Raw genomic sequence first — 14,843 nt, forward strand, 5'->3', positions numbered from 1 at the left:
AAACAACCACTAGAACTTGAAAGTGAATGTACCAAAACTCTAAAGTTCAAAATATAAAAGAAAAAGGGGCTCAACCCAAACTAACATATGAAATAACTAAATACACTACAAGAAAAAGGCTTTTTAGAGATCAACATTTAGGGAGAAGTTAAAAGTTTGGTCCCTAAAAGTATCCTTATAGGGACGACTTTTCCTTCTCGTCTCTTTATTTTTTGTTACAGCGAAGACATTAAATCTAGTCTCTATAGTAATGAATAGCTTGTCCCGAAAACATAATTTAGTGGGTCAAAAGGCACCACTCCTCACTAAATTAAAATATACTTGTCTTTCTTTTTGGGACATAGTAAAATCCCTAAACCCTAATTTGCTCACCTTCAAGTTGCCCCACATTGAATACACCTCTTCTTCTTCATCTCCATCAACTAAAGTTGCTTCTTCCAACATCACCAACCTCAAAATTCTTTGATAACACAAAATTAATAAACCAATGAAGCTAATTTCCTTCCTGTCATGAGTAACCCACCTTCAAATGATGCTCTTTCGATTTGACAAAGAAGATTACAGGAGGGCTCTGCAACAACTGTAATAATCAAGGAAATGGGGTAATTTTCTATTTCAGCGATTTGATGATATTAGATTTATGAAATTCAATTATCAATTTCGTAGTTTTTTTCAGATTCCTCTTATCTCATTTTGAATACCTAATTGAGTTCTTTTCTCATTTTGAATACTCAATTGAGTCACACTATTGGTACTTATTTTCCTTTGTATATATGTGTTGGCTGCTCAAGGGGTGTGGTCAGAGAAAGCAACAAATCATATTATATAATATATTGTGTTCTTTTTGTATTGTACTGATTGCTCTGTATGTTTGTGAATGACATAAAAATTTGTTATATATTACCCACTCTTTCAATCGAAGCTCAGTCCTAGCAGGGCTATTGTTTCTATTTTTCATACCCTCTCAAGTTTCCAAGGTTAACTGTGATAACGTGTCTGAAACCATATATTCATGATTAACTTTGTTTTTTGGTTCTTTTACTTGATATTTAAACTCAAGTTCTTGTCTTTTGATACTTTCAATAATAATGAATGCTCTAAAGCTGTGAAATATTTCTAATTCTATGAACATTCACTATTACTATCAACTATCCCACGGAGATTTCAAAATAGTGGATGCCATCAGGAAGTTGTACATATTGATGTAGTTAGTTTTGAAAGTGAACTTCAATTGCTTGAATTCTTACTTCTTTTATCTGATTTTCAGGTATTTTCTTCGCTTGATATCCTTATGGCGATATTTAATCTACTAAATTTTGATTTTTTATTGTTTTGTTATTATTTTTATAGTGTGCTTCAAATTCTATATGTACGACGCCGAATTAGTTCTATATGTGTTTTTTGGTTGAAAATATACGTTGTTGGCTATGAAAGTTACCTATTTTAAAGAAAAAAAACTTTTTTGGTTGGGTAATTATTTCTTCTCCAAAAGCAGTTGTCCACTCATTTTCAAGTTTCACATCAAAGGTTTGATGAACAAGTCAATTATAGTTCTCATCTAAGGTAAAAATATTTCTCTAAATCCATTGATATGACAGTTACTAGTGCAGACTTTCGCATACTTCAGTAGTAGTGCAGTCCTGTCTAAATAACAGAGTGAAAGTTCAACTATTCTTAAATGTTGTAAAAATCCTTGGAGTAATTTCTTACTTTGTTTGCTATGTCAAGCTGTTAATAGTTCGTGCTTTACAGAGTAAGATTACTTCTTTTTTCTTAGCGTTACTAGATAACTTTTGCAAAGAAATAATAAGTGCAAGAGACTTCTGACTTAAATTCTTTGTAGTTCATGGCTGATAGAATATATTGTAAGACTAACATGCATATAATTTCAGCTTTTTCTTAGGAATCTTCTTGATACACACCTTGCCTCATGGAGTTGTATATATACATCATAAAGTACACTATAGGCATGGTTAAATCAAATACATGACTGCACTTGGACCAATTTTAAAATTCAACAGAGAAATGCATCTCAATTGTAAATCTATGAAGTAGAGAAGTTTGAGGACACTACTGCTCTCATTGAAATATTTAGAGGTAAGTATTATGACAGTCTCATGGAGAGATGCTAGACAACTGGAAAGATAGTACATGTATAGTACAAGTATAACTAGTGACTACCCTTCTGTACCATTTATGCTTGATGAAGTTATACTGGGTCCTGAGGAATGCAAACTGAATGGTTAGGACTCCCCTGCTACAATGAAAACATAAGGAGCATCACCAGATTTGCTAAATGAAAAGAAAGAATCATGAAAAACTCTAGTTACCTGTGGGAGAAGTATTACAAGATTTACTATATTTCGAGCTCCGTTAGACAATTTGTATGTTAAATATAGCACTCAATACAATTATCAAGCATTTTAATACAAATTTAAGGAAGGAGGTTTATGTCCATTTTGTTTCTGTTTCAGCTTTCAATTGAGTTTTCAAAATCATCCAAAACTTACCAATATTTTCTCTAGTTTGTTCTGCTGCATTTTATTTCTTTGCCTGCTGTCCAAGTCTATACTTCTGCAGAACAAAAAAAGGGGGACAAAACTGCCTAATGTGTTCTCGATAGGAAAAAAATATCGATGAATAATATTGTACCTTAGAGAACTTAATGATCTTTCTTGTTGTCTTTTATTTATGTAGAAACATCAACTTCAAAGTTTTAATTCATACTTTGGATTCTATCAGGTAAACCAACAAAGTCGCAAAAAAAACGTATACTAGAACTTGTTCTTGACATTCTGCGAAGGTTGCAGTCATCCTCATATTAGATTAAGTTTGATATTTATCACATTACGTGTACAATAAGAAATACATTTAACATCTTACTACTTTGTTGGTCTGTTTTTTGATGTTAGGAGGGACGAATACCAATTAAATATTTGCAATACTAGTTGATCGCGATGAGGTTCTATTGTTCTTGTGATTGGCTTTGGTTTTTGAAGGCCAGGTATTCTTAATAAATTACATCTTCTGTTTCATTTACGGTGAAAGATTACTATGAAATCATTAAAGAACCTATGGATTTCGGTACAATAAGGCTAAGCTTCATGAGGTAATGTATGAAAACCTCCAAAAGTTAGAGATCTGCTTTTCCCCTAAATTGAGCCTTTAGGTTTATTTTCTTATATAGAAAATCTTTTTCTTTTTCCTTCAAGTCAAAGTGGACTTGGATGAATTCGAGGAAGCAATATCAAGTTGTGTCAGCCATTCTCTTTCTATTATAGTTACGTTGATTGTAGCAACATTTGGACCTTCAATCACATACCATGTTTGTGAAGTGCATTATCTAGTAATAACAAAACAATCAATCATTAATTTAAAAAGAATGTCCATACAGATAATGTCTATTTAATTCTAATTACACGTAGTCAGCTTATCTATTCCTAGACTTGGTAGATGTTACTATCTTACTAGTTCTACATATGTTTTTTGTATGACTTAACAACTTAGAAAGTATATACTCTACTTTTATCATTGATATTTTGTCCATAAATTTGCAGCTACATGTTCATATATAGATGAAAGATTATGTATTTTTTAGAGCTTTGCTTTAGAATTGAGTGCAACGTTAATTGGAAAGTTGAAATTTAGATATACTAGATTGTCTAAACTATGTTTAATTTAAGTTCTCTAGTGGAATGTTTAGTAGTTATGAGCAATATTAATTATGTCTTTGACAGGTTTAATGATTTGATGAATTTACAAGTCTCCGACCAAAAGCGAAGATGAGATTATCATTATGCCGAGACAGTTGGACAACTTTTCAAATTTCGTATAGTAAATGTAATGACTAATATTGGGCTGTAGAATGCTACATTGCTACTGATGGGATGTTAATCTGATTTTTATAACTGCTTATATATATGAAGGCATGCCATGATTGATCTTATGTCTTTATGCAGTTAAAGTTTTATATTATGTCTTTATGCAAGTGAAGTTTTACATTATAAACAGTAATATTTCTACAATGCAAAACTTGTACAGACCAGATGCCTTGTCCTAATAGGTCTTTTAGGACCAGAAAATGTGGACGCTATAAATCTGTAAATACCAGAAAAAGTGGTACAAAACAACAACTTAAGGACCATATATATGGTCCCTAAAGACGTCTTAGCGACCAGACTAAACCTGGTCCCCAAAGACATTTAGGGACCAGTAACAATAACTCATCGCTATTGACTTTTAGCGAAGAGGCCGATAGGAACGGGAAGCGACCAATTTTTTTGGGTCGCTATTGACTTTTTGGGACTAGAATCAGCCTTTTAGGGACCAGATTTCTCTTCGCTAATAGCTAATTTTCTTGTAGTAATAGTCTATGTCTGAAGGAATGAACTAAACAAATAGAACGACTCAATGGCAGCCTGAAAGAACTGGCTCACCCTTGAAATCCGGTCTCGATCACTGATCTCCTAGCTCAGGTCTATCAATAGCAGCGTAAAGATGCCTTGTACTCAATAAAGAACGAGCAAGTGCAATATCAGTACACAACCACAATGTACTAGTAGGATCACACGGCTATCCTAGTAAGCACAAAATATATCAGGATCACAAGAAGGTAAACATGACATGCACAGAATGTATACACAGTTATCATTTCAAGAGCAATGTACAAATTTGCATCCTCAATAACAAGTAAATATAACAATTCAATGGTATTCTCATGGAACCCATACCTATACTGTTAGTGTACCAAAACCTGGTACTCAATTCCAATTAGTATGCTAGACGTGACACCCGATCTCATATATGCTTCGAAACGTGGTACCTGATCCAAGTTAATGTGTCGGAACGTGACACCCAATCCATCCAACACAACCAAATTTACAATCACACTCATATGTACATTCACTTAATCATACAATCAAGTGTCAAATTATGGCATACATTTACTCATTCGTACTCATCTCATTAGGTTTTATCAACAAAGGCTTCATTCACATACATCCATGCACTCGCAAACCATCACTTACCTCGAAACCAAGCGTAATTCCCTCTAAGGCACTTGAATTTTCCCTTTTCTGATTATTTCCCCTTATTCTAGGTCTACAAACAATTAATATATGCAAGGATCAACAATCAAAGGTCTAATTATCTAGATTATAACCCAAGACCAAACCCATGATCCTAATGTGCAACTAGGGCTTTTTCCCACCATCCAATTCAGTCCAAAAACCTTTCCCCAATAATAATTAACCAGGAATGTAAGATCTACAGATCAAAAAATGGATTAGGGGAGTAAAATCCTTACCTTTAGCACCAAAAGATGTGGAAAACTGTCAATAAATCACCTTGGATCGTCTCTTAACTCTGAAGAACAAAACATGCAGAAAAATAACATTATTGGGGTTTAATTTTGACTTAAGTTGCGACTGAGCCACAAAAGCAAATTCCATCCCACCACAATGGCGTATACGGAGACATAGAGCCGGAATTAGAGTTTTAAACCCCTTTTCATTCTAATGACAGTAGTGTTGAAACACCTTCTATTCAATCAGTTCCAATAGTAAAAGAGTTTCTAGGGGTATTTCCAAATGATCTTCCCGGAGTCCCTCCTTAGAGAGAAATAGACTTCAGTATATATATTCTTCCTGATACTCATCCTATGTCTATTCCGCCATATAAAATGGCACTAGCAGAGTTAAACGAATTAAATAAGCACTTGAAAGATCTCTTCGATGAGGGTTTTGTTCGACCAAGTATCTCACATTGGGGTGCTCCGGTCTTATTTGTGAGGAAGAAAGATGGTTCTCTTATAATGTGCATATATTACCATCAGTTGAACAAGGTTACTATGAAAAATAAGTATCCTCTTCTGAGAATTGATGATCTTTTCGATCAACTTCATGGTTCCACTTGTTTTTCTAAATTAGACCTCAGATCAGGCTATCATAAATTCAGAGTAAGAAAAAGTGATATCCCTAAAATATCTTTTAACACCCGCTATGGTCAGTACGAGTTCCTAGTTATGTCCTTTGGTTTGACTAATGCTCCTGCAACATTCATGGACCTTATGAACAGAGTATTCTAGACTTATTTAAATATATTTGTTATTGCTTTCATTGATGACATTCTATTATATTCGAATAATGAGAAAGATCATGCTAGTCATCTCAGAGTAGGTCTCCAAACTCTAAAGGATATAGAGTTGTATGCTAAATTTTCTAAGTGTGAATTTTGGCTTTAGTCGGTGACATTCTTAGGCCACATTATTTTCGATGAGGGAATACGAGTAGATACTCAGAAAATAGAGGCATTACAGAATTGACCTAGACCCACATCTCCAACAGATATTAGGAGTTCCTTGGGGTTGGCTGGATATTATTGAAGATTTGTCGAGGGGTTCTAATCTATTTCATCTCATTTGACTAATTTGACTCAGAAAACAGTGAAGTTTCAATGGTCTAAAGCTTTCAAGGATTGAAAATTAGGTTGACTACTTCCCCAATATTGACCTTACCAAAAGGTACACAAGGTTTTGTGGTATATTGTAATGCGTCAAGAGTTGGAATGGGTTGTGTATTGATGTAGAATGGCAAGGTTATGGCTAATGCCTCCAGACAGATTAAGGTTCACAAAAGGAATTACCCAACCTATGATCTAGAATTTTCTATCGTAGTGTTTGCTTTAATGATCTGGTGTCATTATATTTATGGTGTTCATGTCAATGTGTTCACCTATCACAAGAGTCTTCAGTATGTGTTTAGTTAGAAAAAGCTTAATCTCAGATAGACAAAGTGGTTGGAGTTGCTCAAGGATTATGATATCAGTATTCTCTATCACCCAGGTAAGGCTAATGTTGTTGTTGATTCCTTGAACAGGTTGTCTATAGGTAGTACCACCCATGTTGAGAGAGACAAGAGAGAGTTACAGAAGGATGTGCAGATAGTTACACAACTAGGAGTTCGATCGATTGATTCCAATGAAGGAGGAGTGGTGGTGATGAATGGGGTTGAATCATCATTAGTTTCTGAAGTGAAAGAGACACAAGGCCAATATCCTGTCTAAATTGCCAACAAATCAAGGTAGAGCACCAAAGGCCCGGTGGTATGGCTCAGAATATAAAACTTCTGGAATGGAAATGGGAGATGATCAGTATGTATTTTATTACTGGTTTACTACGGCCTCACAGGCAACATAATTCAATTTTGGGTGTTTGTAGATCAAATGACTAAATCAGCCCATTTGTTACCAATAAAGACTACCTATTCAGTACAAGGTTATGCTAAGTTATATATTCAAGAGGTAGTCAGAATTCATATAGATCCGATGTCAATTATTTCACATAGAGGTGCACAATTTACTCTACAATTCTGGAAGTCTTTCCAAAAAGGTTTGGGTTCGAAAGTCAATTTGAGTACTACTTTTCATTCCTTGACTGATGATCAAGCAGAGTGCACTATTCAGACTTTAGAATATAGGTTGGGGACTTGTGTGATTGATTTCAAGAGTAATTGGGATGATCACCTACATCTCATAGAGTTTTCTTACAACAATAGCTATCATTCTATCATCCAGATGGCTCTTTATCAGAGAAGATGCAGATCTCTTATTGGATGGTTTGAGGTTGGTGAAGTTGGGTTCATAGGACCAGAATTAGGTCATCAAGCTATGGAGAAAGTGAAGGTTATTCAAGAGATATTGAAGCCAACACAGAGTCGTCAAAAATCCTATACATATGTTAGGAGAAGAGACTTAGAGTTTGAAGTAGATGATTGGGTTTACTTGAAGGTTTCACCCATGAAGGGTGTTATAGGATTTGGTAAGAAGGGGAAGCTTAGTCCCTGATATATTGATCCTTACAGAATATTCAAGAGGATCGGTAGCGTGGCTCATTAGTTTGAGCTACCACAAGATTTAACAACAGTTCATTCGGTATTTCACATTACCATGTTGAAGAAGTGTATGGGAGATCCTTCACTTATCATACCTACTGAAGATATTGGTATTAAGGATAGCTTGTCTTATAAGGAGATTCCTGTTCAAATTTTAGATCGTTAGATTCGCTGGTTGAGAACCAAGGAGGTAGCATTAGTCAAGGTCCTATAGAGGAATCAATTTATTGAGAAAGCTAAATGGGAGGCTGAGGAAGATATAAAGAAGAGATGCCCACATATTTTTAGCTCGGAGAAATTCCAAATCAAGATACTAATTCTCTTCTTAGTACTATTTAATTGATATACTAAATGTGTTAGATTTGTATGTTGGGTGTTTGAGATAGGTGTTAGATGTTACACTCTTAGTCAACTTAAAATAATCTGATTCAAGGATTAATGTTCCCAAGGGGGAGATATTGTAACACCTCGCTATTTGAAAGAGGTAAAAATAGAAAGAATCTAATTTGGAAATAGCAAAGCTAAAAATTTTGGCAAGATATGGTAAGTATGAGTTTTGGGTTAACATCAAATGACTATAAATCTTAGTACATAATGAGTTAGGTGGACTACAAGATATCATATGAATGTTCTTGGAATCCTCTTTTCAATGTCACCGAGTTTTCTAAATTTGAGCTCGTATGAGGGTGAAGTCGGGCTATTCATTTAAGGAAAGTTACCCAGATTTAAGAGGGGTATTTTGGTATTTTGGTCTTTTGGATCCGATTAGATTTATTCTATTTTTAGTAATTAATTAGCGGCCTAAACTGATTTGGTTTAGTTTACACAATCTAAGTTAACGCCTATGGTTTGAGAATAGTTCAAGAAGAGGAGAAAAGGAGAAAAGGCATTCTTGGAGATTTCTTGCGGAATCAAAGATCGTTTTGCCAAGGGGTTATCCCTAAATAGGTATGTGAGTTCACATAGCCTTTGGTTCATTCACTCACGCACCAGTCATGTTTATTTCAGGGAAATTTGTTCTAGAAAGTTGAAAGTTTGATGATCTTTAATTGTGTTCTTGAAATTGGCTTTCGTTCTTGAGTTAGGATGGGATTGTGGTGTTCTTGAGGAAATCGTGTCTATGTATCCTCTCTGCAACGTGGAGAGGGAATTTAGTAGTTGTTCGATAATTAAAGTTGGAGGAAGAAGACTTTGTATCCTCTCCATGTTGCGAGAGGAATGTCCGCATACAACTGGATTTTTGAAGACTCTCCGCATCGCGGACCTTGATTCCAGATTTAGCCGGTTTCAATTAAATATAAATAGACTTGGATTTTTATATTATTATTTATTCTTTTTCAAGGTTTTGGGGAACGACGACTTTGGAAACATTTTCATCTATTCTTAGGTTTCATTCCTAAACTTTATTTTATTCGATCTCTTGATGTTATTTAAACATTGCAAATTGAGAATCGTGATATGAGTAGCTAATTTTCCTTGTTCTAAGATTGTGGCTACTGGATGATTGTGTTTTATTGAGTTTGATGGATTGAAGTTAATTATCATATGAATCAATCTTTTGTTCTTGTTTCAGAATTCGTGCTTGATCACTACAAAAATAAATATCTTGTCCGAATTGATCTCGGGAGAGGAATAAGAGGATAGAACATGGGGCAAAAAGAGCATGATTTTCTCTAGCTTTAGTGATGATTCTTAACTAGGATAGGGATATACCTAGAAACCTTGCTCGTTTAATAAACATGACAAATCGTAATGCTCGATAATTAGTTCAACCTATCCCCACTCAACTATGTAGTTAGGTGATGAGTCCACAAATTGGATTCATTTAGGGCAATATTTTAATAGAAATTGTGTACTCAAATTTTTATTTTATCTCAATATCTAATAAAAACTCTTAAGTTTCAGATATTTGAAGTTTAAAGGAAAACATGGACACTAAGTTGCAAAAGGGAACAAAAAGGCCGAAAAGAACGAAGAAATGAAGGCATGAGGTTCACCGAGTCCACTAGGCAAGTCGTTGAAGGGTTGTACTTTGCCTTTTGTTCCAGTGTGCTGAGCCCTAAAGGAAAAGATCAAGTCGGCGGAAAAAGGGAATAGTCGGTGCATCGCTGAGAAGTTTCGTGAAGCAAAACCATGTCGGCCAATGACCCAGAGCACGACGATATTGAATGTTGGTGCAAGACGGCCATGAACTACACCAAAGGGCCAATCGCCGAGTTGGTCAGCGATTCCGAATAACGACGCTGAATGATCCGCTGCAGCACAAATCTGTGAAAACTATAAATACTAGTTAGAGTTGTAGTTTTAGGAGTCGAACAATTATTATAATTTTCATATAGAATAGTACTTTTTGATATTTTTGCTCTAATTTTGAGCGGGTTTTGAGGACTTGAAGATCGAAAGGGCTTCATCTTCAAGATTTGGATTTAGGTAACTTGGATTCTTGAATTTTGGCCTGTATCAAGACTTAAATCTACATACCCAGTTGAATGCGAGCTCAATTTGGTATAAATTTGTATCTCTTATACACGTGTATCTAAAACCCCAAATTCTTGGGGTGTGATTTAGTGAATATGGGTTAAAATAATTGTTGGGTCTTGCTTGCTGATAGTTTAATGGTAGTTTAATTGTGATTTTGTTTAGTAGTTGTGAATGAATTTAATGAATTTGTAGTTGCAAATACAAGTTTATTTATGTGTTTTCAGCCTGCTCGACAGAGGGGTCATAAAACTAAAACTACTAAATTGATGGTCAGTGGGAGTGGGTCGACATGAGGTTCAGCTCGAGAGAGTGAATCCTAGTCTCATTCCCACACAGTCATCTCGAGAGAGTGAATGGGTTAAGGTGTAGGTTGGTCTTCATGCGGCAAGTGGGTGTCCGAGAGGAACGCATTTGAAACGAGAGAATGCTTATCCCCCTTAAAGTGTAGCCTAGTCGCAATTGTTCTATGAATCTTCTATCGAAAGCATGTACCCAATAATCTAGCTTAACCCGTATTCCCGTCACATACCAAGGATCCCTTTTCATTACTTAGAAATCGTTGTTTATTTTGAAGTTTTTACTTACTTGTGACAACCCCCCCCCCCCTCAATTGTTAATTGACAATCTTGTGTCCCCATTTAATTTACAATGTTTTTAATCGTTAATATCTTTAGCTACGACTAATTAGAACTAATTTTATCTTTCTATTAAATCTCAAAACCACTCCCTTGGGAATGATCCCAACCCTTGGTTGGGTTACTAAACTATTATACGATTGTAGACACTTGCATTGGAAGTTGTGTCTTGATTATGTAAACATCAAAATGGCGTCGCTGCCGGGTAGTGGTGTTATTTGGGAATTCTTGGATTAGAAGAATTTTTGTTCTTCTTAGTTGTAGTCTACTTGCCTAATTTTTAGTTTTGTTTTGTTTTGTGTGTGAATATTTGAGAAAGCATGAGTGTTAACGGTAGCAACGGCAGCCATGGGCCACCAAAACAACATCAAAAATTTCAACGATGTCCAAGAGCCCAACATCAATGGTCCCCATCTCATGGGAGGTGTTGGAGCCATCCGTTTACCCCCAGCCGAGGGAAAGGCAGTGTTCCACATAACGAGCACCATGTTGCTACTCTTTCAACAAAAGGGTATTTTCAGCGGACTAGTTCATGAGGATCCTCACGAGCATCTTTGAAACTTTGTAGATGTCTCCGGACCATTCTTGTTCAAAAAGATCTCTCACGAGTTGATCCGGTTGAGGCTATTCCCTTTCTCGCGGATGGGAGAGGCGTGCAAGTGACTAATCGAACTACCACGTGAATCCATCACTTCTTGGTAGGATTTGGTAACCGCATTTCAAGTGCAATTTTTCCCTACCTCGAAGATGATGTCACTGCGGGATAGCATGCAGAGCTTTAAACGTCTGGAGGGACAGCCTCTGCACTAAACTTGGCTAAGGCACAAAAAGTTGGTGATGCAATGCCCAACCCACAGTTTGCCAGACAATGTGCTATTGTAATACTTTACCGGAGTTTGGATTCGGTAAACAAATGTGTCACTGACCAACTCTCGCCTGGAGGCTTAATGCAGCAGCCATTTGCAGTAGCAACCCAACTTTTAGATGGCATGACAACCATCAACAGAGCGTGGTACACTCGCAAGGACCAAGTATCCCCTCTCACATTCAATCTATCTAAGGAGAAGACTGAAAAAGACAATGAGAGAGACCAAAACATGGCCAAAATCATGACACAGCTTGACATTCTATCCAAAAATGTCATGGGGGCTAGTGCCCGTAGTGTCAACATTGTGATGGTCGGGTGTGCAAATCCTGAAGAGATGAAATTTGAAGCCCTATATAACGAGGAGGTAATTTTCTAGCAAATCAAGGCGGGGGCTATCGTTCAAACTACCCAAGGCAAGTTGGTAACCAAGGTTGGGATAGAGACGAAGGCTGGAAGGATAGAGATCGTGAATGGAGGGACCAAAATCCAAACTGGATAGATGGGGAGAAAGATAGATATGTGCCTCCCCATGAGCGCCAGAAGCACAAAGATTCGAAAAATGGTAGGTCTGAGGATATGCTCTCGCGTATCCTCAACAAAGTTGAAGGGTCAGACAAAATGTTGAAAGGCATGAAAGAAGATGTTTCTAACCTTAGCCAAACCGTCACCTCCCATTCTGTTACAATCAAGCAATTGGAGACCCAAATGAGTCATATCTCGTCTCACCTCAATCCGAGCCAGCAAGGGGATTTTCCTAGTGAAACTATGGCTAACCCCAAGAGAGAGGTTTGAAGATGGATTTGCGTCGTGCCACGACATTAACGAAGGTGTTGTTTGGGAGGCAACCCAAAACCCCTTTAATTGCTTTTTTTTCTTATTTCGTGTTAAAATAATGGTGTGTTGTTTGTATAGGTTATAGTATAAGAAATGGGTGAAACTAGACGGTTTTTGCAAGCCATAGGTTTAAGAGATTCAACTTCATTCAATTTCCCTCACTTTTTATCTTACCAAACTCATAACTGCACTCTAGTTTCTATATTTCTTGCAGTTTTAGAGCATTTTAGTTGTTAAATTGTGCTCGGACTTGGATTACATTGCAGCTTGGCATTTCATTCCTCTCCTTCACGACACAAAAGGTTAGTTCTCTATGCCCGAAGTTTAATTTATCATAAACTATACTCATTTGGAATAGCATAATCTGGTTGAAGTGTTCTACTCCTCCTTGAGATGATTAGATTGTTTACATGCATGATTTAATTTGATATCCTTGCTCGAGTAGTTGTGTCTGCTGAATTCCCGTAAATGCATGCCTTAAACTTGATTAAAATTCGAGGGGTTGTGTTTCGGTGTTATGGGTACTACCTTAATTGTGCTGGTGCATGCTTTGATTTTGTTTTCGGGAGTTGTAGGGTTAAATTCAAAAAGTTGGGTTGAAAATAGGCACGTCGGGCCATTAGGCGAGATGGGTCGAGCTCGCCAAACCACTCGATGGTCCGCCTAATGTCCCCATCTCGCTTTTGATTTCATTCTATATCTGATAGTTAATTTTGTAACTTTCGGTGAGAAGCTTGATGTCGTAAAAAGCATTTGGCGACTCGCCGAAAGTCTTCTTTTTCGCCCTTTACCTGCTCCCTTGAACCTCTATGCACTGAAACATTCGGTAGACTTTTCTTGGTTTGCCGAAAAGTATCGATGACCCACTGAAATCAATTGGCGACCTGCGGAAGAAGTTCCCCTTTTGCCTTCTTGCTATAGTTTTAGAGATAATTCCTTTGGCGAGCCTGATCTAGCTCGATTAAGAAATTCAGCGATTCGCCATCTGGTTTGCCGAGTTTGTCTACATAAGTTCCGCTTTGCTTTTGTTTAAGTTTTTCAAATTTCTCTTTAAGACTTTGCTGACATGACTAAATCAAAAGTTGTAAAAAGAATAAAACCAACCCAAGAGAAGTCAAAAGGGAGGGTGATAAATGAGGAGACAGCTACATCGAAAGTCAAAGCTACGAAACTGATCACAACTATTGGGAAAGGCAAGGGCAATAGGCCCACTTCTGCCAGGAAGACCATTACCCTAGACCCTAATATTCCATCAATGTCCAAGGGATTTTGCAGAGCGGTGCATATCTTTCTAGCAGACACACACTCAACAGACCTTGGTGAATCTGATCCCGTTGTTCCCCCTGAGGCGACTTCGGGTACTGATGCCCTGGCAGATGGAGCGACTGCTTAGATAGGATCCCTTATTTACCTCCCTCTCTGTCTTCCTTTAATTTACATTCTGGATATTTTGTTATTTGCATTTGAAAAAAATTGCTTTTTAATTGTGGTGGGGTGAGGCTCACCTTTTTTATGCTTTTATGTATATATTTGAGTTGTTCTGTTTTAAGATTGTGTTAATACTGCGTTTTGTGGATGATGTTTGAGCCTATGGCTCCTTTTATTTTAAACTGCGAAATGATTTTGACCCGTCCAAAAAATTTGTGCCACCTCTCGTGTGTTGAATGAGGTTGTTCCATGGCAAATTTGAGTCTCGATTTTGATCAATACCGATGACTTGAATAATGCTTAAAATTGAAAGAACATGAATGTACGACTATAATGAGGCCAAATGAAGTTGCATAAACAATATGTGAACTCTTTGCATCTCGTTGTGATTAGCCATTTATCAAATAGAATCTCTTCTAATGACCATTGCACACTAGCGAAAGTGTGGAGTCTTGTTTGACTTAAGTGTCGATGCCTTGTGTGATAAGCTTACCTTGAACCATACTTGACAACACCTAGAAGTTTCCCTGTTGGTCCGGTTGACTAAGTAAGACTCTCTCTTGATATGATCCTAGGCAACTTCGAAGAGTGTAAACCAATTTTACATATACCTCTTTTGTGACCTACCTTGTGAGCGTCTGATTCTCTCTTGCACACCCTTTGAGCCTTACCCTTCTTTGAAAGAAACTTGATGAAAACTAGACCTTA

General features: G+C 36.7%; 1 long non-coding RNA gene across 1 annotated transcript; it reads left to right on the forward strand.

Moving 5' to 3' along the window:
* Nucleotides 1-1,300: 1,300 nt before the first annotated feature.
* On the forward strand, nt 1,301-3,935 carry LOC125862937 (uncharacterized). Its single transcript, XR_007446082.1, has 3 exons — nt 1,301-1,563; nt 2,913-3,004; nt 3,738-3,935. It is a non-coding gene; the product is annotated as an uncharacterized LOC125862937 (long non-coding RNA).
* The last annotated feature ends 10,908 nt before the right edge of the window (nt 3,936-14,843 follow it).

This window comes from Solanum stenotomum, chromosome 4 (assembly GCF_019186545.1).
Source record: "Solanum stenotomum isolate F172 chromosome 4, ASM1918654v1, whole genome shotgun sequence".
NCBI classification, from domain to species: Eukaryota; Viridiplantae; Streptophyta; class Magnoliopsida; order Solanales; family Solanaceae; genus Solanum; species Solanum stenotomum.